Source organism: Setaria viridis, chromosome 6 (assembly GCF_005286985.2).
Source record: "Setaria viridis chromosome 6, Setaria_viridis_v4.0, whole genome shotgun sequence".
NCBI classification, from domain to species: domain Eukaryota; kingdom Viridiplantae; phylum Streptophyta; class Magnoliopsida; order Poales; family Poaceae; genus Setaria; species Setaria viridis.
The window spans coordinates 22,389,601-22,412,275 of record NC_048268.2 but is presented as its reverse complement, the minus strand read 5'-3'; the positions used below and the strand labels follow the sequence as shown (position 1 = coordinate 22,412,275).

The following is a 22,675-nucleotide window of genomic DNA, read 5'->3' as shown; positions in this document are numbered from 1 at the left end:
GGTGTGAGGAGCGGATAGCTACAATTTAATTTTTTTAACTGGTTTCTAACTGTGGATTGTGTCGCGGTTTCCTCAGATGGGCCGCCTATAGAGACTATGCTAACCCCTCGCAGCCTCGCCTCGCCTCCCTTTCCCCGCCGCCGTAGCCACGCCTCCACATCCACCTCGCCCACGCCGCCGCAAAGCCTCCACCTCGCTCACCCGCAGGCAACACCAAGGCATGCCTCCTCTCCATCCCGTCTCCTTAGACACGGGCACCTCCACGTCGGCCGCCTCCTTCGCATCCGCCACGACGCCTCCACCTCGTCTTCCCCCCTCGGCAGCTAGTCTTGTGAGTTCATCCCCCGTCATCCTCTCGATCTCGTATTGCCTAAGGTTTGTACCTCATGCCCGCGATGTGGGTTCTTGGGTGTTCTTGCGCTCTTCCCGTCTTTGTACCTACCAAATCATCAAGCCATCAGAGATGTATGGTAAAAAGAATTTTCCAGCAGCTTAGTTTTGGCAGTTAAATTAAGTACAGTAAGTGGACTTTTTCCTAGAAGTAGTAATGTTACCATTTATGTTAAAAAGGGAAAATCATAGGTTATATTTTCCAATTGAAATGTTTGGTTAGCTAGACTTAATCTTGCGAGACTGATCTACACATTTTAGATCTGAATATCCAACCACACTCTTTTTGGTTGGCAACCTCTAAGCATTTTTCTTCTCCAGAGATAGTGATGTAGTCTACCAACTTAATTATGCAGCATCGAGGCTATAGGAGTAGCTCACTAGAATGTGAACTAATCACTATAACTAAATGCATTTAGAGTAGTTGTATTCCACTACTGTCAGAGTAGTCTGCCAACTTTTGTAGTACATACTAGCACTAGAGATGTGCTATTCAATTAATAGCGCATAGAAGTTCTTATATGTTCAGGAATAGAGCTAATGGAATGACAGCACTGGTTCTTTTTTGCAAAGCCCTTTTACTCCCTGTTGGTCTACTAAATTGTTCTGTCCTTCATCATGTTCTCTCTTTTTTATATATACCTAAATGTTGTTCCTTGATTTTATTAGATAGAATAAATAAAAATGCAAAAACCTAAAATAAGATTTCTTATATGTTGTTGAACCTGCTTTCTTACATAGTGATTTTATTTTCTAGCCTGTTACCTTAACATTTCTGAAAACACATCTGAAAGATCTGATGATTCTCATTAAACAAAAACACATGCTAAAAGGTCCAAGGTTGGGAAACATTTTGAGCAGAATCTAGGAGTTGATGATGGTTTTAAAGCTGTGTGCGAGTTGATGATGGTTTTAAAGGTTTATAGTAACATTGAAGAAACCTATAGAAAACTTTATGTTTGTCCCTAAGCTTTTCACTGAGCGTATGATTGAGTTTGTCATACATGCTGATATAGGGCGACAAACTATTCACAATGATTGTCTAAAAAAGTATCAGAGAATGAAGCAAGATCTTTAGAATGAACTTCAAAGCCTAGACTACCGTGTGTGTCTAACGTCAGATTTGTGGACATTGATAAAAAACTTAGGCTACATATTATAACAGCTCATCTTATCACTTCTGACTTCAAGATAAAGAAGAAGATAATAAGAAGGTGAAGTATCCACACACAGGCTTTGCCATTGAAGAAGCACTTGTGAGTGGCCTAACCAAATGGGGCATACGAAACAAGTTGTTTACTCTAACAATGGATAATGCTAGTAACAACAATAGCGCATGGGAGGAGTTGGTGTTTCTAGAAGCATGAGTTGATGTTTGAGGGTGCACATTTGTATGTAAGATGTTGTGCACATATTGTGAATATTTTGGTTCAGGATGGCATGAAGATTATTCATGAGGGGATAAAGAAGATTCAGGAGCTCTCAAAGCATATTAACTCTTTACCATCACAAATAAAAGATTTTAATGTAATTGCATTGGTGAATGGTCTTCCTACAAAATGTGGTATTCCTCTTGACATACCCAACCTTTGGAATTTCACCTTCAGAATGTTTGGAGGAATAAAGTACAATGTGGTCCTTAATAGCTATGCAAATCAAGATATTGAAATTTCCCCAAATGAAGAAGAGTGGAGCAAATCTGAATCAATCTATAGGTTTCTTAAAACCTTTGAAGAGGCTACAAAGGTAGTATCAGCTGATAGGAAACCAACTTCACACAAGTTCTTGCCTTTGGTTCTTTTGATTCAGGATGCCTTGGATGACCCTGCTTGCCAAACGAGTGTGGCGCTACAAAACTTGGCTGCAGCCATGAAGATCAAGTTTGCAAAGTATTGGGGTATAGATTTTGATGAGTCAAATCAGACTACTCCTTGCAAAAAATAAAAAGGATTATGATGTCAACTTTGGAATTGTTATTGCCACAATGTTAGATCCGAGGGGAGCATAATAGTTGGAGTTCTTCTATCAAAAGATTTGTATGAATATAGATCGGATTCATACAAGTGTCAATGTTGCTCTAGGTTGGATGAAGAAATACTTTATGGAGTATGAGCAATGTGTGAGGAGAGGTGGTGCATAATCTATGACATATTCAAGTGAGGGCATTAGTGTTGCGGGCTCAATGATGCTTGTGAAATAGTAGATAGGACAAGAATTTGCAAATTTCAAGTCAAGTTGGAGAAAGACTCGGGTACCAAAGTCTAAATTCGACATGTACTTTGAAGAAGATTATGTGGAGGATATGAAAACTTTCACATTTTGGCATGGTGGAAGGCACATGCTGAGAAGTTCCTAATCTTATCAACCATGACACATGATTTTCTCGCCATTCGTCTTACCACTGTGTATTCCGAATCCGCCTTTAGTCTTGGAGGTAGGATTCTTGGGAAGTCAAAAAGTTCACTAACTCTGGAGATGTTAGAAGCCTTTGTGTGTAGGAAAGATTGGTTATTTAAGGAAAAAGATGTATACAATGGTATAAGGGTTGTTTGCATAACTTTCTTATTTCATTGTTATATGATGTTTTTCAAATAATGACCATACTAACATTTGCATTGTAGGGCAAGATCTTGGTGAAGATCAGTCTACCAATACCTTGGTCAGGTACAAGTATTTCATCTCCAGCTCAAGGTCCCAGTCAAAGTTGAGGCACTCTTAGGAAATGTTGATCCTCATGTAAGGTATGCGTCAATTCATCATGTCTTCATGCTCATGTATGCTTGCGATACAATACTAAGAACAAACTCCAATCTTTGTGTATACAGTTTGAACCTCTGTAAGTTGTTATATTAACATTTATTATTTTTAGTTTCCCTGAATATGGATGTGTTTACAATCTTTAGATGTAATAGAGGCAACTTTAGTAACATCCTGCAACTTATCATAGGGAGCTGTGAAATAACCATTGTCTATCCTCATAGGAAATCTTCTTAAGCTGTTCTAGACTAGTATTTGCATTTCAACTATATGAGTTTCAGTATTCCACTCATCGACATTATGATTCTTTTCTATCTTTGTAGTGATGCTTTATGATTTTTAATAAAATCATTTAATGCTTAACCCAAAATATTGATTTATTTTCTTCGGTTTATTTTTGTGATGATGAGTTAAGGCTAGCATCTGTTGTGAATTCTTCTCCTACTTAGTGCATATTAACTAGAATTCTTACTTTGATAGTGAATGAGATGTGGAAACTACTAGAACTATATAGTGGATGCTACCAGATTCAACAAGCTATTAGAAGCAGTTGATCTGTCCATATGGACCAGCTTAATTGACTTCTTCATGTTGTTTGCACGTTTTGAATGATTTGAAAAGTTCATTGGCCAGTTTTCTTCTTGTGTTGCTATCTATAGAACTTTCAGAACCTTGGATAGAACCCACACCCATAGTAGAGTCTACAAGTTTTATTTATTAACTTTTGCACAATTTGTGGAAAATTAAACAAGGGATCAGGAGAATATATTCACCATACTAAACATAACGGGTAACAATTTGTGGGCTGCTAATACAGTACAAATTTCTGAGTTTGCAGCTGATCAGATTATAATACAAAGAGATGATGTTGACCACACACAATACTCCACATTATAATCTTACAGTTGTTAAGTTTATATGAATTGTACACAAATGATAAAATATAACAGAAACACATATGTCCATATCTTTTCTTTGACGGACCGGTAGGGGAGCCTACAATTGTCCATATCCAAATAAGATTGTTAGATAGTAGGATATATATAATCCTGTAATAGAGTTCTATCCCATGTTTATTCATCATCCTCATCAGCTCATAAAATGTAGCTACGAAGGCTAGGCACGTCTACAAATCTGATATTATTGGTGATATAAGCTACAACCCTTCCATCAAGTAACTTTCATAAAATATTTCCCTCCTTTTGCAACAAGTTTGGAACTTAAAAATAAAAAAATAAAACAATAATACATCAAAAAAGGTTGATTGGACATTGACAATGGAAGGTTCACAATAATCGTTGCACCTTGAATGTTACAACTCTTTAAGACTCTCGATGCAACAAGATGATCAATAGAAAAATCATCAACTATGAGAATACAAAAAGTGTCCATGATACTCTCTATTTTTTTATTTATGGAATGCTAATAGAACACCATTTTATAAGTTTGCTAACTAGTTTGTGATACAAAGGCATGATGTGGACCACACATAATACTTAATAGCCACATTATAGTCTCATAGAAATTCAAATGGATTGCACACAAATGATAAAATATAATAAAAACACAACTAGCCACATATAAATGATGATTGTTAGATCACATGAGATATAACTTAATAGTAGACTTCCATTACACCATTTTTATTCATCACCCTCATCAGCTCATCAAATGTAGTTAAGAAGGTTAGACACATTTGCAGCTTTGACAAGTTTGATGATATAAGTTGCAAATCTTCCTTCAAGGTACTTCCATACAAAACATGCATATACAAAAACTGAATACATCGGTAACAATTCTATAACTAATATATTAATTGAATATTTTCATACAGTTTGCCCATAATCACCATAGGGATGTGACTAAGCTTGGATGATTATGAGTGAAGAAATAAAATTTCATTACTAGTTTAATGGAAAAAACATATAATGTTTAAAATAGACATAGTATTTATACTATATCTAAAGTTGCATCTAATTGAAATAGAAAAAACATTGATGAAAATATTACATAAGAATATGATTACAAATGGAAAGTTCATAGTAATCATTGCACCTTGATGGTTACAACTCGTCAAGATTCTCGATGCAACAAAATTATCAACAAAAGAGTCATCAACTACGAGAACATGAGAAGTGGCCATGATACTCTTTGTTTTTTTATTTATGGGCCGCTCATACAAGACTACTTTTTGAGTTTACTAACCACTTTGTGATACAAAGGCAGGATGAGCCACACACAATATGTAAGAGACAAATTATAGGCTCGTAGAAGTCAAATGGATTGTAAACAAATAATAAAATATAACATAATGGGGAGTTCAGAGTAAACATTGCACCTTGAATGTTACAACTCTTTAAGACTCTCGTGCAACAATATGACCAATAGAAGAGCCATCAACTACGAGAACATGAGGACTGGCCATCATTCTATTTGTTTTTTTATTTATGGGCCACTCATACAACAATACATTTTGAGTTTACTAACCACTTTGTAATAAAAAGGCATGATGTGGACCATACACAATACGTAATATCCAAATTATATTCTCATAGAAGTTCAAATTGATTGCAAACGAATTATAAAATATAACACAATGGAAAGTTCATAGTAAACATTGCACCTTGAATGTTACAACACTTTAAGACTCTCGATGCAACAAGATGATCAATAGAAGAGTCATCAACTACTAGAACATGAGGAGTGACGACTATACTCTCTATTTTTATATTTATGGGCCACTAATACAACACTACTTTCTAAGTTTGATAACCACTTTGAGATAATAAACATTTTGTGGACCACACACAATGCTTACTAGGCACATTATAATCTCAATGAAGTTCAAATAGATTGCACACAAATGATAAAATAAAACGCAACCACACATATCCACATCTTAATGACTATTTCTAGATGACGGGAAATATAACCTAGTAACATAGTTCCATTATCCTGTCTTTATTCATCACCCTCACCTGCTCATCAAATATAGCTAACAAGGCTAGGCACATCTACAACTTTGACAAGTTTGATGATAAGCTGCAACCCGTACAAAATAAGCATATACAAAATCAAAAATACTTAGATAATAATTTCATAATTAATCCATGTATTGATGTTTTTATATTCAGTTTTTATCCTTTCAGGGGCATCATCAGCACACCTAATCACCAAGGATGTGGTTAATCATGGATGAATTTTGAGTGTAAAAACAAATTTCCTTAGTAGTTTCAATGGAAAAAATAAAATATATATTTTAAAATAAAGGTACCACTTGTATTATATCTCAAGTTGCTTGAGATTGGAATATGAAAAACATTAACAATAATATTACATAAGAACATAAGTCCAATTACGTTATCTCTCCATTGCAATGAATGTGAAACTTCAAAATAAATCTTGAAGAGCAATACATCAGAAAAGGTTAATTGTTGATTGCAAATGGAAAGTTCATAGTAATCATTTCACCTTGAATGTTACAAATCTTTAAGACTTTCATACAACAAGATGGTCAACAGTAGAGTCATGAATTACGAGAACATGAGGAGTGACCATGATACTCTATGTTTTGTTATTTATGGGCCGCTCCTACTACACTATTTTCTGAGTGTTCTAACCACTTTATGATACAATTGCAGCATGTGGACTACTTAACAGGAAAGTTATAATCTTACAAAAGTTCAAATGGATTGCACACAAATGATAAAATATAACAGAACCATACATGGACACATCTTAATGACTATTGTTAGATTATAGAAAATATAATTTAATAGCATAGTTCCATAATTCTATCTCTATTCATAACCCTCATCAGCTCATCAAATGTAGCTATGAAGGCTAGGCACATATGCAGCCTTGACAAGTTTGGTGATATAAGCTGCAACCCCTCCATTAATGCACTTTCATACAAAACATGCAATACTTATATAACAGTTCTACAACTAATCCATGAATTGAAGCGAAAGGGCCTCAAGCCTAGTGGTTAGAGCAGCTGATTAGTATCCAGCAGGCCATGGTGCAACTTCCTAGGAGCGAATTAAACAGGTTTGGAATAAAAAAATTATACTAAAAAAATAGGTAGGGGTTTCCCCTATTGACTTCGGTAAAAAAAGCAAAGATTGATTGTTGATTGCGAATGGAAAGTTCATACTTGTCATTTCACCTTCAATGTTACAACTCTTTAAAACTCTTGATGCAACAAGATGATCAACAGAAGAGTCATCAACTACAAGAACATGAGGAGTAGACATGATACTCTATTTTTTTTGTTTATAGACTGCTTATACAACACTACTTTTTGAATTTGCTAACCACTTTGTGATACAAAGGCATGATGTGGACCATACACAACACTTATTAGGCACATTATAATCTTAGTGAAGTTCAAATGGATTGCTCACAAATGATAAAATATAACTGAACCACAAATGGCCACATTTTAATGAATATTTGTTGACGCCAGATTTTGACACGTATGGAATCGGCGTCAAGAAGGGTGAGAATCAGCTGATGCGGCGAGGCAAGGAGGTCACGATTGGGAATCGGCCGATTGGTGCTACAGTTAGAGATCGGCCGATTGGTGCTGCAATGTTTCGGCGAAGGGAGTTGATAGAAATCGACCGATCGATAGGCTGGAGTAGTTGGGCCAATATGGGCTCAAAATGGATTACGAAGATAAAAGGGGTCGGCCCATAGGAACACAACAATCAACTCCGATACGAATCACACTTGTAAATATTCATTTTCGTTTAAAATTAGAGATAGAATCCTAGTCGGTTAAGAGATTGGTTGTAACAGGCTATAAATAGCCGCCTTCATAGATCTGTAATCATCATCAAATCAATACAACAACCTACTATTTCCTCGCACTTTACTTTCAAGCAGGTGACTTCGCCAATACTTTTCTTCTTTTCACGAGTTCGTACGGGTTGGCGGGGCTGCATCAACTTGATCTCCGACCGATTCTGTAAGTTCCGTTTATCGAGTAATATCTAAGCTTTAACTTCGGGCGTATCACTGTCGTTTCGTTTAGATTTATTCATCAGTTATCGATATTCACTAGAATTTTAGGTTTTACTTGTTGTTCTAGTTTTATCACCAGTTATCCAGCTTGGAATTAGGGCTTTCGGCTTACTTATATTTTATCGCTTAACCTGCCACTTTCCACATAGCCGATTAAGACCTGTTCCTAGTGTTGCTACTGTAGCGTTGTTTAGTTTACTCTAGCAGTTTTCTTTATCAACATTGCCCGGTAATCGGCTGTATTATAGCTGATTTCATTATTACAGCAAATCGGCCGATTCGCTGATAAGCTCTCTCGAGATTAGAACCTTAGCCGATCGCAACCTCTGGGATCTGACACGTTTCTTTCCTTGCCAATCAACAGGTCAGATTGGCTGGCACGCCGTGCGAACCGCACCAGGGCGATCACCTGAACAGGAGTTAAGCAGATTCTCCCGGGTCGTGTGTCCGACGCTAGAGATTCAATCGGCTGATTTCCAGCGTCAACACACTTTTGGCACGCCCGGTGTAACGAATACAACTGCTACCATGTCGAAAGCTACCGAAATCTCTGAAGATAACGTCATCGAGGTGACGGAAGCAGACCTCAAGGATGACCAGAAGGAAGAACTGGAGAAACAAATAGCACACTACCGAAAGACATGCTTACAATCCTTCAGTCGTACCAGGAGCGGGGAAACTATCAGAAAAGCTCCTTTTCCAACTCTCCGCCAGATTACAATCGCCGAGGACTCGGGCAAGATGTCCAGATGGTTCAACAGTCTGTCTACCAAGCTTTCATCGATCAATCCCCGGTGATAACTAATACGGTATACAATGCCGTCATCAGCTCCCTGGCCAATGGTGTGTCTCAAGGATACCAGGGGCCAGCATACGCACCACCTATCACAGCCCCGGTCAGGAATTCTCCAAATTCACCCTACTCAGCTCCTCAGCCGATTCAAGGTCAGCCTGGAGGATCTAGTGCTCCTTCGTCATCGACGCATCTGGGATACAACGGCGCACCATATCTTCAGCCCCATGCGCCGCCTCAACCCATTCAGATTTCTTCCGCGCAATCATCTTCGCTAAATTCAGCGTCTTGGGGGGCACCATCGGCGTCGGTCGGCCAAGATCAATCAGCTGTCTATGGAAGCTCTCCGATCCAGGCACCATTCCAATCGGTCGTATGGCCGATGGTCTCCGAGTATCAGCCAGTCGCGCCGGAGATGGGCAGGGGGGCAGTAACAACGGAAGCGCTTTGGGGCACTGCGCCGATTGTACTATATGACGAAACGGCCGGTTCACTGAGACAACCGATGCCAACTACACAGCCGTCCGCGTCGCAACAGGCGCTGCATGCTTTCATCCACCACCCGGTCATCCCACCGCCAATCTACCAACACGTGCCGATTCCCCAGCCGATAGTTCATCAAAAACAAGCATATTGGACGGCACACATAGCAGAGGTGATTCAAGAGCAATTCGGTTTAAAGTCGAAGGTGCAAACCTACACATACAGAACGCCGTACCCGCCTACCTATGACTTACTGCTGTTTCCCCATCGGTACAAAGTTCTCGATTTCACCAAGTTTTCAGGGCTTGATGATACCTCAACTGTGGAACACGTAAACAGATTCATCATCCAATGTGAGGAGGCAGCTGCACAAGATGCTCTACAGGTACGCCTCTTCTCGTCATCCCTGTCCGGGTCGGCCTTCCAATGGTTTACTACACTGCCACCCAACTCCATAATTACATTTGCCGACTTGGAGAAGCAGTTCAACAAATACTTCTACGCGGGGGTACATGAGATGAAGCTTTCAGACTTAACCAGCCTGAGACAGAGGAGTGATGAGCCGGTGTCCACATACGTGTAGAGGTTCAGGGAGATCAGAAACAAATGCTACACCCTAGTCCTAACCGACGCACAATTGGCCGATATAGCCTTCCAGGGTCTCTTGCCTCACATCAAAGAAAAATATGCTTCACAGGAGTTTGAGAGCCTGAGCTAAATCGTACATCGACTGTCCGCCCAGGAAGTACGCCCCTTTGATCCACGGAGGAATTTCCAGAAGAAGGTGGCGTACTTAGAAGGGGCTGAGTCCGAAGAAGAAACAGAAATTGGCCTGGCGGAATGGGTCAAAGGGAAGAAGCCGATATCATGCCCATTTGGAAAGAAGGAGCCAGAGGCATTCGGTTTCGACACATCAAAGGCCGATAAAATCTTCGATCTCCTCCTCCAGGAAGGACAAATCAAGCTCTCACCATACCATACGATCCCGTCGGCCGAGCAGCTAAAGAAGATGAAATATTGCAAGTGGCATAATGCCACCTCCCATGATACGAACGAATGCAAGATCTTCCGACAACAAATACAATCGGCCATCGAGCAGGGCTGGCTCAAATTCGATGTCCCGACAAAGCCAGTAAAGCTGATGAAGATCGATCAGCATCCCTTCCCCACCAACATGGTTGATACAGGAACTCACTCTAAACCAAGGTGCTAACATCTGAATCGGCTAAAAAGAGCGGCGCCGTAGATTCCAAAAATCAAGCAGTGCCCGAAGACGTCAAGGGGAAACGACGGATGGAGGATGAAGGCGAAGGATCGGGAGAACCACGCAGGCCCATCACCTCCCAATTTCTGCTTAACAAGTATCAACGGCAACAAGAAAGTTCAAGATTCCGGGAAGAGATGATGCGACGACATGAAGATCACTGGCGATGCCCGTTCTTCATCCACTACTGGGAGAGTAACCTTAGGTTGCCGTCGGCCGATAATTGCCCTAAGTGCAACAGCCCGTATCGCAACAACCGGCCATTCAGAAGATCTTGCTCCAGAGATGGAAGGCCAGAGCCGATCAGCAGAAACTGGCGCGAGCAAGAGGACCAGCGCCCTTCAGTGCGTGATCGGCTGGGGGGCAGAAGTGACCGATACGACCGGTTGGAAGACAGGCATGAGCGAAACGATAGGCTGGGGGGCAGATTCGATCGGCGCGACCAACCAGAGGCCAGGACCAATCGGTACAACCAACCAGAAGACAGAGTCAGCGCTCACGACCGGCTAGAAGAGATGGCTGATGCTCGGGTATCAGACGAGAACCCCTTGGGATGCGAACCAGAATGGGAACGCGCCAAACCATCAGCTAAACCAGTAAACCCCAGGTGGTGCCCTGACGGATTGACTAAATCTCAAAAATGAAGAATCCAACATCTCCGCCAATGGGAACAACAGGAAGAAGAGCAACAACAGATGATGGACAAGAACACCGACAGGCCTCGGGTTTGGCACCCCAAAAGAAACGACAGGGAAGACGACGACAACCAAGAATCGGCAGCCGATGTCAGCATGGTTTTCATTCTGCCGATGGAATTCATGACTCCCTCCGACCGACATAACATGTCGGCGATAGAAGAACAGATGGCGCAATTGGCTTTGGAGCCGATGACAGCCACATTCGAGAAACTCGAGGACGAAAAACGGCAACACCTCAAGGCATTATTCCTCAAAGGACATGTCAACGGCTGACCCGTCACTAGATTACTAGTAGATGGAGGAGCTGCTGTCAACATCATGCCATACACCATGTTCCGGAAGCTAGGAAAAAGTGATGATGATCTGACCAAGATGGACATGATGCTCAAAGACTTCGAAGGCAACGTGTCCCCCTCCCGTGGCGCGCTCTGCGTCGACCTCACCATCGGCAGTAAGACCCTTCCCACCACTTTCTTTATTATTAATGGCAAAGGGTCCTACAACATGCTACTCAGCCGAGATTGGATACACGCAAATTGCTGCATCCCGTCTATAATGCACCAATACCTCATGCAGTGGGTCGGCGATAACATCGAAGTGGTCACCGCCGATTCCGCGTACAGCGTCGCGGCGGCCGATACACAGCAATGGAGCTGCGAGAACATCAAGTGCATATCCAGGAGAATTTGGGACACTGATTTCCTGAAGGTGTCCGATTTTGGTCTACAGCCGATCCGAGCAGTCGGCTTCGAAGATTCAGATTAAATGGATTAGTTCGTCCGGGAAGACGGGAAGCTAGGGCACGGGTTCACGTCGGCCGATTCATTAGAGATGATAGATTTAGGCGATGGCACCAAGCCGAGGCCGACGTACATTAGTGCTAATTTGGATCCGGAATACAAATGTAAATTGACAGATTTATTGAAAGAGTTTAAACATTGCTTTGCCTGGGAATACCATGAAATGCCCGGATTAGACCGGTCTATTGTCGAACACCGGTTGCCTATAAAGCCGGGATATCGGCCATATCAGCAGCCTGCACGATGATGTAATCCCAAAATCTTACCTGATATAAAGGCCGAAATCACATGGCTGATTGAAGCGAAATTTATTCGGAAATGCCGTTATGCCGAATGGATCTCCAACATCGTGCCCATATACAAGAAGATCGGAAAGCTACGCGTGTGCATTGACTTCAGGAACCTTAATCAAGCTACGCCAATGGACGGATATCCGATGCCGACGGCCGATGTGTTAATAGACGCCGCCGCGGGTCACAAAGTCATTAGTTTCATGGATGGAAATGCCGGATACAATCAAATACTAATGGCCGAAGAGGACATATCGAAAAAAGCTTTCAGGTGCCCAGGTCACCTCGGATTGTTCGAATGGGTGGTAATGACTTTCGGTTTGAAGAACGCCGGCGCCACGTATCAATGAACCATGAATTACATATTCTACAAACTTATCGGCATACTTGTAGAAATTTACATCGACGACGTCGTGGTCAAATCAAAAGGACACCAGGAACATCTGGCCGATTTGCGGCAAGTGTTGGAATGCACAAGAAGGCATGGGTTAAAAATGAATCCGAACAAATGTGCTTTCGGCGTATCCGCCGGACAATTCTTGGGTTTCATGGTTCATGAGCGTGGGATAGAGATCAACCGAAAGACTATAGCGGCTATCAATAAAGTCATGGCCCCGCAGAATAAAAGCGAGTTGCAATCCTTGATCGGCAAGGTCAATTTCATCAGAAGATTCATATCCAACCTGTCCGGATGTATCTAGGCCTTCACACCGTTATTAAAATTAAAACCTGACCAAGAATTCGTGTGGGGAGAAGAGCAATGCAAAGCTCTAGAAGACATCAAGCAGTACTTGGCCTCGCCTCCCGTGTTGGTCCCACCACAAACTGGTAAGCTGTTCAAGCTGTATTTATCGGCCGACGAGCGAGCTATCGGGTCAGCGTTAATCCAGGAGTTTGAGGGAAAGGAACAGGTGATATATTATGTTAGCAGAAGACTTTTGGATGCCGAAACAAGATATCCCCCGGTAGAGCGGCTATGCTTATGTCTTTACTTCTCATGCACCAAGCTCAGGCACTACTTATTATCGGCAGAATGCATAGTCGTATGCAAGGACGACGTAGTGAAGTACATGCTGTCATTGCCAATTTTGAAAGGGCGGATCGGAAAGTGGATTTTGGCTTTATCGGAGTTTGATCTACGATACAAATCGGCAAAAGCCATCAAAGGTCAGGTTATGGCCGATTTCGTCGCCCAGCACTGCGGACCAGAAATCGCCGTCGTGGAACCAGTACCGTGGACCTGATATTTCGATGGCTCGTCATGTGGGGCCGGATCGGGAATCGACATTGTTCTCATATCGTCTCGGGGGGCAAGTTATGATTTCTCTCTGCCGATAGAAGCATCCGCCACCAATAACCAGGCGGAGTACCAGGCCGTCCTAAAAGGGTTACAATTGCTAAGAGAGATTAAGGCCGACACCGTTGAGATTTTTGGAGATTCCATGCTCATCGTGGACCAATTGACAGGAAGATCCGAGTGCAAGGATGACGTGTTAAGGATTTATTATGAAGATTGCCTCCAGCTTCTCAAAGAATTCAAATCCGCGGTTATTGAGCATATCCCCAGGGATTATAATCAAGAGGCCAACAGGCTTGCCCAGCACGCGTCCGGGTATCGGCCGATTCAAGGCGCCATGGTTTTGGAACTCGCAGCCGACGACTAGCGAAATGAGATCGTCGATTATTTAAAAGACCTGTCTAAGAAAGTGGATCGGCGAATACGATTTCAGGCCACAAAATATGTGTTACTGGAAAATGACTTGTTCTATCGGACGATTGATGGTGTTCTACTCAAATGCCTAGGGATGGAGGAGGCGAAGACCCTGATGGGAGAAATCCACAAAGGGGAATGTGGAGCCCACCAATCGGCGCATAAGATGAAATGGATGATTAGGAATAATAGGTATTATTAACCGGCAATCCTTGAGGATTGTTTCAAATATTATAAAGGATGTCAAGATTGTCAAAAATATGGGAACGTGCAACACGGGCCCGTATCGGCTATGAATCCAATTATCAAGCCATGGCCATTCAGAGGTTGGGGAATAAGCCTCATCGGACAAATTTATCCTCCATCAAGTAAAGGACATAAATTCATTCTGGTAGCCACAGATTATTTCACCAAATGGGTGGAGGCAATTCCATTAAAGGCCTAACGTCGGCCGCTATGGTCGATTTCGTGAGGGACCATATTGTCTATCGTTTCGGCATCCCTCAGACTATCACAACCGATCAAGGGACGATGTTCACGTCGGGAGAGTTCGAGGAGTTCACGGCCGATATGGGGATCAAGCTGCTAAATTCCTCTCTGTATTATGCTCAGGCTAATAGCCAGGCCGAATCTTCCAATAAGGGGATAATTAAGTTGATCAAGAGGAAGATTGAGGAACAACCCAAAAATGGCACTTATGTCTAACCGAAGCTCTATGGGCATACAGGATGGCCTACCACGGAGCTACTAAGGTGTCCCCTTATTAACTGGTGTACGGTCATGAGGCGGTATTGCCGTGGGAGTTGAGAACAGGATCAAGACATACGTCGCTTCAAGATCAGCTGACGGCCGATGATTACTCCTCGCTCATGAAGAGGGAACTCGACGATTTGGTGGGTCAGCGTTTGAGAGCCTTGATCAGTATCGAGGAAAACAAAAAGAAAGTGGCCAGATGGTATGACAAGAAGGTCAAAGTCAAGCAGTTCTCCCAAGGAGATTTGGTATGGAAGTTAGTGCTGCCGATTGGATCTAAAGATCCTAAATTCGGTAAATGGTCTCCCACTTGGGAAGGTCCGTATAGAATCGGCCGATGCGCTCCGGGAAATACATACATTCTGGAGACAATCGAAGGAGAAGAATTTACTAGGGCATTGAACGGGAGGTACTTGAAAAGATACTACCCCAGTATATGGGTCGATGCATAAAAATCATTATGAGGCATGGCAGGATAGAACGGTTGTTTCCTGGATAATCATGTAGCTGATGCGGAAAAAGGAATCGCCTAAAGGAGAAAAATAATCGTTCAAATCAGCCGATTTATCATTCGGTACGGACGATGAGTTACACGGCTGACGCGGTACAAGTCGCCCTTAGAACAAAAATACTCAACTGCGTTTCTTCTTGAGTTCCCTCTCAATCCGACCTAATTCTATCAGGAGGCGGGTGCTTCGTTCTTCCACATCTCTCATCACGGCTTCCACCTCAACCTGGCGAGGAAGGGGATGGCTTCGATCCAACACCGGGCGAGATGTCCCCGCCACGGCATTTTCTAAAAGTTAGGACGAGTTAAAGGAATCAAACTGAAATAAGCGGAGACGGATCTCATACCTGATTGACAGAAGAGGAGGAGAAAGAGGAAGACGAAGAAGACATGACTCCAAATGTTCCAATAAAATGTAATCGGGGAGAAAGGAATCAAGTGGAGCAAGTATTCTTGAGGGAAAAACCAGGGCCGGTATTTATAAGAAGTGAAAGGGCGGGGGTTTGGTAAGACACGTCCCGTCAAAGTAAAAGGGGTAATAAATAAGAGGGCGCCACGAAGGACGGTCAAAAGGCATTAATGTTCTTACAAAACGGCCAGTACTTTTACAGATCATCCCAGAAGGGCGTTGATGGCCGCGATCGCTCGACGCCTGATCTGATCGGCCGAGTCTAAGACTCGCTGGTCATCCTCCGCCGACCCTGGGACTTCTAACATATGGCAGTGAAGTCCGAGGGCCTCGTGGGCAGATGCTGTCTCTCCTGCTTCAAATCGGCGATTACGGAGGGAAGTTCCTGAAGCTTCTTCTCTTCAATGGCTATCTCCTTGGTTACTTGCTCCATCTCCTTGGAAAGTTCTGCTCTTCGGCGCTTGAGACGATCTATCGTACCGACGAGTCCGGGACGGAAGTTCTCGAGGAAGTGAATCCGATGGTGTACCTCCTAGGCCCGATGCTTATACGAGTCCTCCTCCTCACGAGTCTTGGCCAGCTTGGCGCGATCGGCCATGTGATGCAGGGCCCTGAAGACCGGGATCCGCATCGATTCAATATAAGAGGCGGGTGCTAAGGCTTCTTCTGCTTCCTCTGGGACTCGGCCGCTAACGTCACCAAAGAGCTGCCGAATCGGCGAAGCATCCTCCACCAATTGGCCGATGTCTTCTTGGAGAAGGGACCGTATACTTTCAAGCTTAGCACGGACGTCATCGGGGACAGAGCTCAAAGTGACTTGACGAGAGGCGACTTCCTCGTCATCAGAGAGCGCGACCGCAAATGAGAAGAGGCTATTATTGGGAGTATCCTGTTCCTGCAAAATGATAAATAGAAGGAAAGTAAGTCAACCGATGGTGGTAGCAAATCGGCCAATGCGGGTTGAGTGACTTCTTACTTCTTTAAAGCAGATCTCTTCCATCTGCGTTTGCAGAATCGCTACTCTCGACTCAGGGGCTGGTGCAATTGGCTCATCAGAAGAAGAGGATTCGACAACGATCGGCGTTCTGCTCAGGCCGACCTCTTGAGGGACTTCTCTGACAGGTGGCTGGTCGGATAACATAGGTAATGTGCCGATGACCTGCGTCAAGATGGGTAAGGTCATGATTCAAATATTAAAGAATTGAATTGAGAGATCATGTACCTCGACGGAAGGGGGCACTGGTATTTCAACTTCTGCTTGGGGCATCGCCGTTTGCTGTGGATCTTCTGGAGCAGTCTGTGCGACCTAATATAGGAAAGGTAAGTATTGAAATAACGACCAGGAGAGATCAGATGACGAGTTTTACCTGAATGGCTTCCACCAATAATGACGCGGCAGCCGCTCCAGCTTCTGTAGCAGCTTGGAGGTCAACTTCTTCAGCGATCGGGAGGGTCGGCACAATCAAAGTTTCCGCCGATACAGCCGCGGGTGGATCGGCCGATTTTGTGCGGGCTCGCACCCGGTGACTGGTTTTCTTGATGATCTTCTTCTGCGCTTGTTTCGCCCAGCCGGCTATGTCATCAACAGAGGGGGCGTGATAGCCGATGAGGGGAAATTCCGTGTATGGATAACGGTCCTCTATCGGCCAGCCACTCCGACTACGTTTTCGGGGAGCACGACTCTCAGACTGAAAAAATAATAAGAATCAGTATATAAAAAGAGAAGTTGAAAATCGGCTAAAGAGAGAGCGATACCTCGGCATTCGGGTCGATGTTGTTGGGATCCAGGAGATTGCAATATATCGCCGCAGAAGCGCAGAATAGATGTTGTTTCCATTTGGCCCACCATAGCTTGAACTGCTGAATGGCGAAAGGGGCCACTATCCAATCGGCCAGGTCTATGGTGCTGGAGTTTGGGATCCGATCATGTAGCCGACTGTAGTCGAGACCTTTGGTGAGATCCTCTCTGAATTTTGCTCGACCGGCGAAGTATGCATAAATCGGCAGTTGACCTAAGCCGAATTGCCGTGCTGCAACAGAAGGGTTGTAAAACTCATAAGTGGGGGCGTCCTTCCCCGAAAAGGAATTCGCCGGCAGGATCCCCGGCTTGATCAACTCATCTGTGAGGTCCTCATCAAATTTGCTAGTGGCCGAGTCAAAACAGGAGGGGAGCTCGAAGAGTGGTTCCTCCCTTTGATAAGGGAACCAGCTGGTTGCGTCTTCGCTGAAGCCATTGTAGAAGCATCTGAAATATTCGGCCACCTTGGTAGGAGAATATGAGCAACCAGAGAAGGCCGATGCCGCTTCACCGAAGGAAGTGCACCGGCGTCGTACAGTGGGGTTCTCTGCCGATTCGATGTCGGGAGATATCATGTACTCCACTCGCTGTTGGGAGATCTTGCTCATGTACAGGTTGAGCCACAAGTTGATGAACCACCAGGGTCCACCTGGATTTCCAATCGGCTCCCCTTTGGATAGCTTGATGTTGATCTAGTGCAACATATGATAAACTGATCCCAATAAATGCTTTCCAAGAGGAACAGAAGCCCCTATCGATAGCACCTCGGCCAGAGCCTGTGTGTTAGTGGATGGACCGGCTGCCCTTCCGCAAAAGAGGTGTTTCTCTAGCCACATCATCAAGAAGGCCGCATGCTCCCTTTCTGCGACTGTCCCGACCCTCCTGTTGCACTTGATGAATCCTTTCTACCCGCCGATTCCTTTCATCTCCAACTGATGGGACGTTTTGGCCAGGTAACGAAAAGGAGTATCAGGGGAGGAAATATTGAGGCCCGGTCAACATGACCACATCGGCCAAGGTGGGAGTCATAGGCCCATGTCTGAAGAGAAACGCATTGAGAGCGTCGGACCAAAAGTAGGAGGCCGCTATTACTAAGGGCTCATTCCTTTCCATTTGGGACAAAGACAGATCGATGCACTGGTCGATTTTGTGCTCGTCCCATTGAACTCTCTTGGAGGCGGCTATCCGTTGGTACCATTCCCTCCAACCAACGGTTTCATTCGACCATGATCTGAAAGTGCCTGACCAGTGGTCTAGGTCCATGGTTGATTGCTGAATGGAATTCTATGGGTTTCCAAATTGATCAAGTTAGTTGGATCTGGGTTTACCATGGGACCAAGGCAGATAAGACCGGGGGTTTTGGTAAGGCGAATGGTAATCTGGTGTCTAACCGCCTAAAAAAGGAAAAAGGGGGCGGAAGTAAGAATGGATCTAAGGTAAATACATTGGTATTCAAGAAAGAAAAGTTTCGGTAAAAACCTCCGGGATGAAGCTCATCGTGGTTGGCAGGATCGCCGGCGAAGCTACGGGTGCTGAAGCCGTTGGTGGGACCTCCATCGAAGCTCCCACTCCCGCCGATGGAGCTCCCGCTCCTGCCGATGGAGCCGCCGCTGGTGGAGCCGTCTCTGGGGCTTCGGATGTTGGTGAAGTGCCTGAGGGTGTCGCCATTGGGGAAGCGAGATGGAATGTAGATGGAAGGAGATGCCGGAGGGAAAGATTGGAGGCTAAGGAAGACGCCGGAGGAAGAAGGAGATCAGTGCGCCAAAGAAGGAAGATGTGAGCTCGTGAAAAGAAGTACAGGACGTGCTGATATTTAAGGGTGGTCTGAGAAGGGGTAAAAGCGGGATTTTTACCGTGCCGGCGGTTCGATTTTTTCGGGAGGAGTGGTTGTCGTGGGCGTCCGTTTCGAAAAGATTGCAATCATTAGGCTGAACACTGTGAAACGGAAGGGCATTTTCAATGCGTTTGTTTCGGAAGGGAAGTTGAAAGGAATTTCGAAGTAAAGATTATATTTTACTCCGAAACTGGGGGGCATGTGTTGATGCCAGATTTTGACACGTATGGAATCGGCATCAAGAAGGGTGAGAATCAGCTGATGCGGCGAGGCACGGAGGTCACGATTGGGAATCGGCCGATTGGTGCTACAGTTGGAGATCGGCCGATTGGTGCTGCAATGTTTCGGCGAAGGGAGTTGATAGAAATCGGCCGATCGAGAGGCTGGAGTAGTTGGGCCAATATGGGCTCAAAATAGATTATGAAGATAAAATGGGTCGGCCCATAGGAACACAACAATCAACTCCGATACGGATCACACTTGTAAATATTCGTTTTGGTTTAAAATTAGAGATAGAATCCTAGTCGGTTAAGAGATTGGTTGTAACAGGCTATAAATAGCCTTCCATAGATCTGTAATCATCATCAAATCAATACAACAACCTACTATTTCCTCGCACTTTACTTTCAAGCAGGCGACTTCGCCAATACTTTTCTTCTTTTCACGAGTTCGTATGGGTTGGCGGGGCTGCATCAACTTGATCTCCGGCCGATTCTGTAAGTTCCGTTTATCGAGCAATATCTAAGCTTTAACTTCGGGCGCATCGCTGTCGTTTCGTTTATATTTATTCATCAGTTATCGATATTCACTAAAATTTTAGGTTTTACCTGTTGTTCTAGTTTTATCACCAGTTATCCAGCTTGGAATAAGGGCTTTTGGCTTACTTATATTTTATCGCTTAACATGCCGCTTTCCACATAGCCGATTAAGACCTGTTCCTAGTGTTGCTACTGTAGCGTTGTTTAGTTTATTCTAGCAGTTTTCTTTATCAACGTTGCCTGGTAATCGGCTGTATTATAGCTGATTTCTTTATTACAGCAAATCGGCCGATTCGCTGATAAGCTCTCTCGAGATCGGAACCTTAGCCGATCGCAACCTCTGGGATCTGACACGTTTCTTTCCTTGCCAATCAACAGGTCAGATTGGCTGGCACGCCGCGTGAACCGCACCAGGGCGATCACCCGAACAGGAGTTAAGCAGATTCTCCCGGGTCGTGTGTCCGACGCTAGAGATTCAATCGGCTGATTTCCAGCGTCAACAATATTGTTAGATGACACGAAATGTAATATAACCTAGGAGCATAGTTCCATTATCTCGTCTTTATTCATCACCCTCATCAGCTCATCAAATGTAGCTAATAAGATGGCTGGGCACATCTGCACCTTTGATAGGCTTGATGATATAAAATGCAGATATGCGTAGCCTTTAACTGTCATATCTTGCAATATGACAGGCAAGCATAAAATAAAATCTTGTGGCTATATTGACAATATCTTTATAGCATCCACAATTAGTAGCTGTACTTACAATAGAAAATAATGTACGTATGAGTCAGTGTGTAGGCATACAGCGCATGGTGCGTGTGGATCCAGGATGGAACACATAGAATGGCATATAACCCAACATTACATGTATGGATGGGCACAAAATGAGATTTTTATGAACATCTACCCATGAGTCGTGGGTGAGTCATTTGACATACAAGGATGTTTGCATTCCTTGATATGGCCTAGACCCTAGTGACCTTTGAGTGTTGCGTGCACATTGATCTAGAACAACATTATTAGTTGAGAAAGGTAGAACCAAGTTATAAGCCTTTGTCCTCTAATTAGAGCACATTCGGGTAACCTTCTTATAATTAGCAAGGACAAAGGTACATGAGGTGCGAGGTGTATGTGGACGTAGGAAGGGTTGGGTGGTGTGGCTTTGGAGGTCATGGCATTACACCATGCTTGCAAATGCGTGAAAAGCCATTGGACATTTTTTTTCATAACTCTCAATGAATCCTTAATGATAATGGGTGCCTTGTTCTAACTACAAAATTGATTTAATGTCTGTTTGTATTTTTTCAGTGTGTTTTGCTATTTAAAATTGATGGATATGGAACATGCATGTGCCTTTTCAATATAGATTTTCTTTGAATATTTCTTGAAGTCCTTCAAATAGGCTATGTCTTAAGTAAAGATGGTAGTCAAATTGGCATATAACATAAGTGGTAATTAGATCAGATCACAAGGATGTACTATCAAAATTGTAACTTTGTGGGAGTAAGTTCATTGATTACACGAAAATTAGGAATGTATGTACCAAGGTCAAATGTTGAAAAAAGTGACCAATATCAGTTATTGGGGCATATTGTGTAGAAGAGAAAGATGATTAGCTAGGATTGCCTCAAACAAAATGCACATAGGAATGGTTGCTCCATGGAGCGAACTCGACATACACTGGTAGAGAATTGGCCTTTAGTCCCGGTTGGTAAGGTGCAAATCTCCCGAAAATTCATCCTGGGACTAAAGACCCCCCTTTTATCCCGGTTGGTAATACCAATCGGGATAAAATGGGTCACCACGGCAGGCGTTGCAAAAAAAAAAGAAATCCTAGGAGCCTCCCTTTTTCTTCACAAGTCACGCGATTTTTCACGCGAAATATGCGCGTGCGCGCTGCGTGGGATTCGAACCCACAACCTCCAGCCTCGCGCGTAGCTTCCTTGCCATCCCACCTGCACAGCACATCTGACTATATAGGGGATGCAATCCTTTTGTATTAACTCGTGGGGGACCCTTATCCCGGTTGGAAACACCAACCGAGATAAAAGATCCCCTTTTATCCCGGTTGGTATTACAAACGGGGATAAAAGGGTTCGAGGGATTTAGTCCTCTTTCAGCCACCCCGTTGCCCGTTGGGGATCCTTTTATCCTGGTTTGAAACACCAACCGGGATAAAAGACCTCTTTTATCTCGAGCCTTTTATCCCGGTCTGTAATACCAACCGGGATAAAAGGGGGGTCTTTTATCTTGGTTGGTGTTTCAAACTGGGATAAAAGGCCTCTCAGGGTCTTTTTTTCCACTAGCCTTTGCAACCGGGATAAAAGGTCCCGGTTGGTGAGCCCCTCACCAGTGACCGAGCTTTAGTCCCGGTTGGTGAACCTTTTGTCCGGGC

General features: G+C 43.7%; 1 long non-coding RNA gene across 1 annotated transcript; it reads left to right on the top strand.

Moving 5' to 3' along the window:
* Window positions 1-81: 81 nt before the first annotated feature.
* On the top strand, window positions 82-21,006 carry LOC117860445 (uncharacterized). Its single transcript, XR_004641493.2, has 5 exons — window positions 82-331; window positions 3,012-3,131; window positions 7,616-8,119; window positions 8,540-20,232; window positions 20,653-21,006. It is a non-coding gene; the product is annotated as an uncharacterized lncRNA (long non-coding RNA).
* The last annotated feature ends 1,669 nt before the right edge of the window (window positions 21,007-22,675 follow it).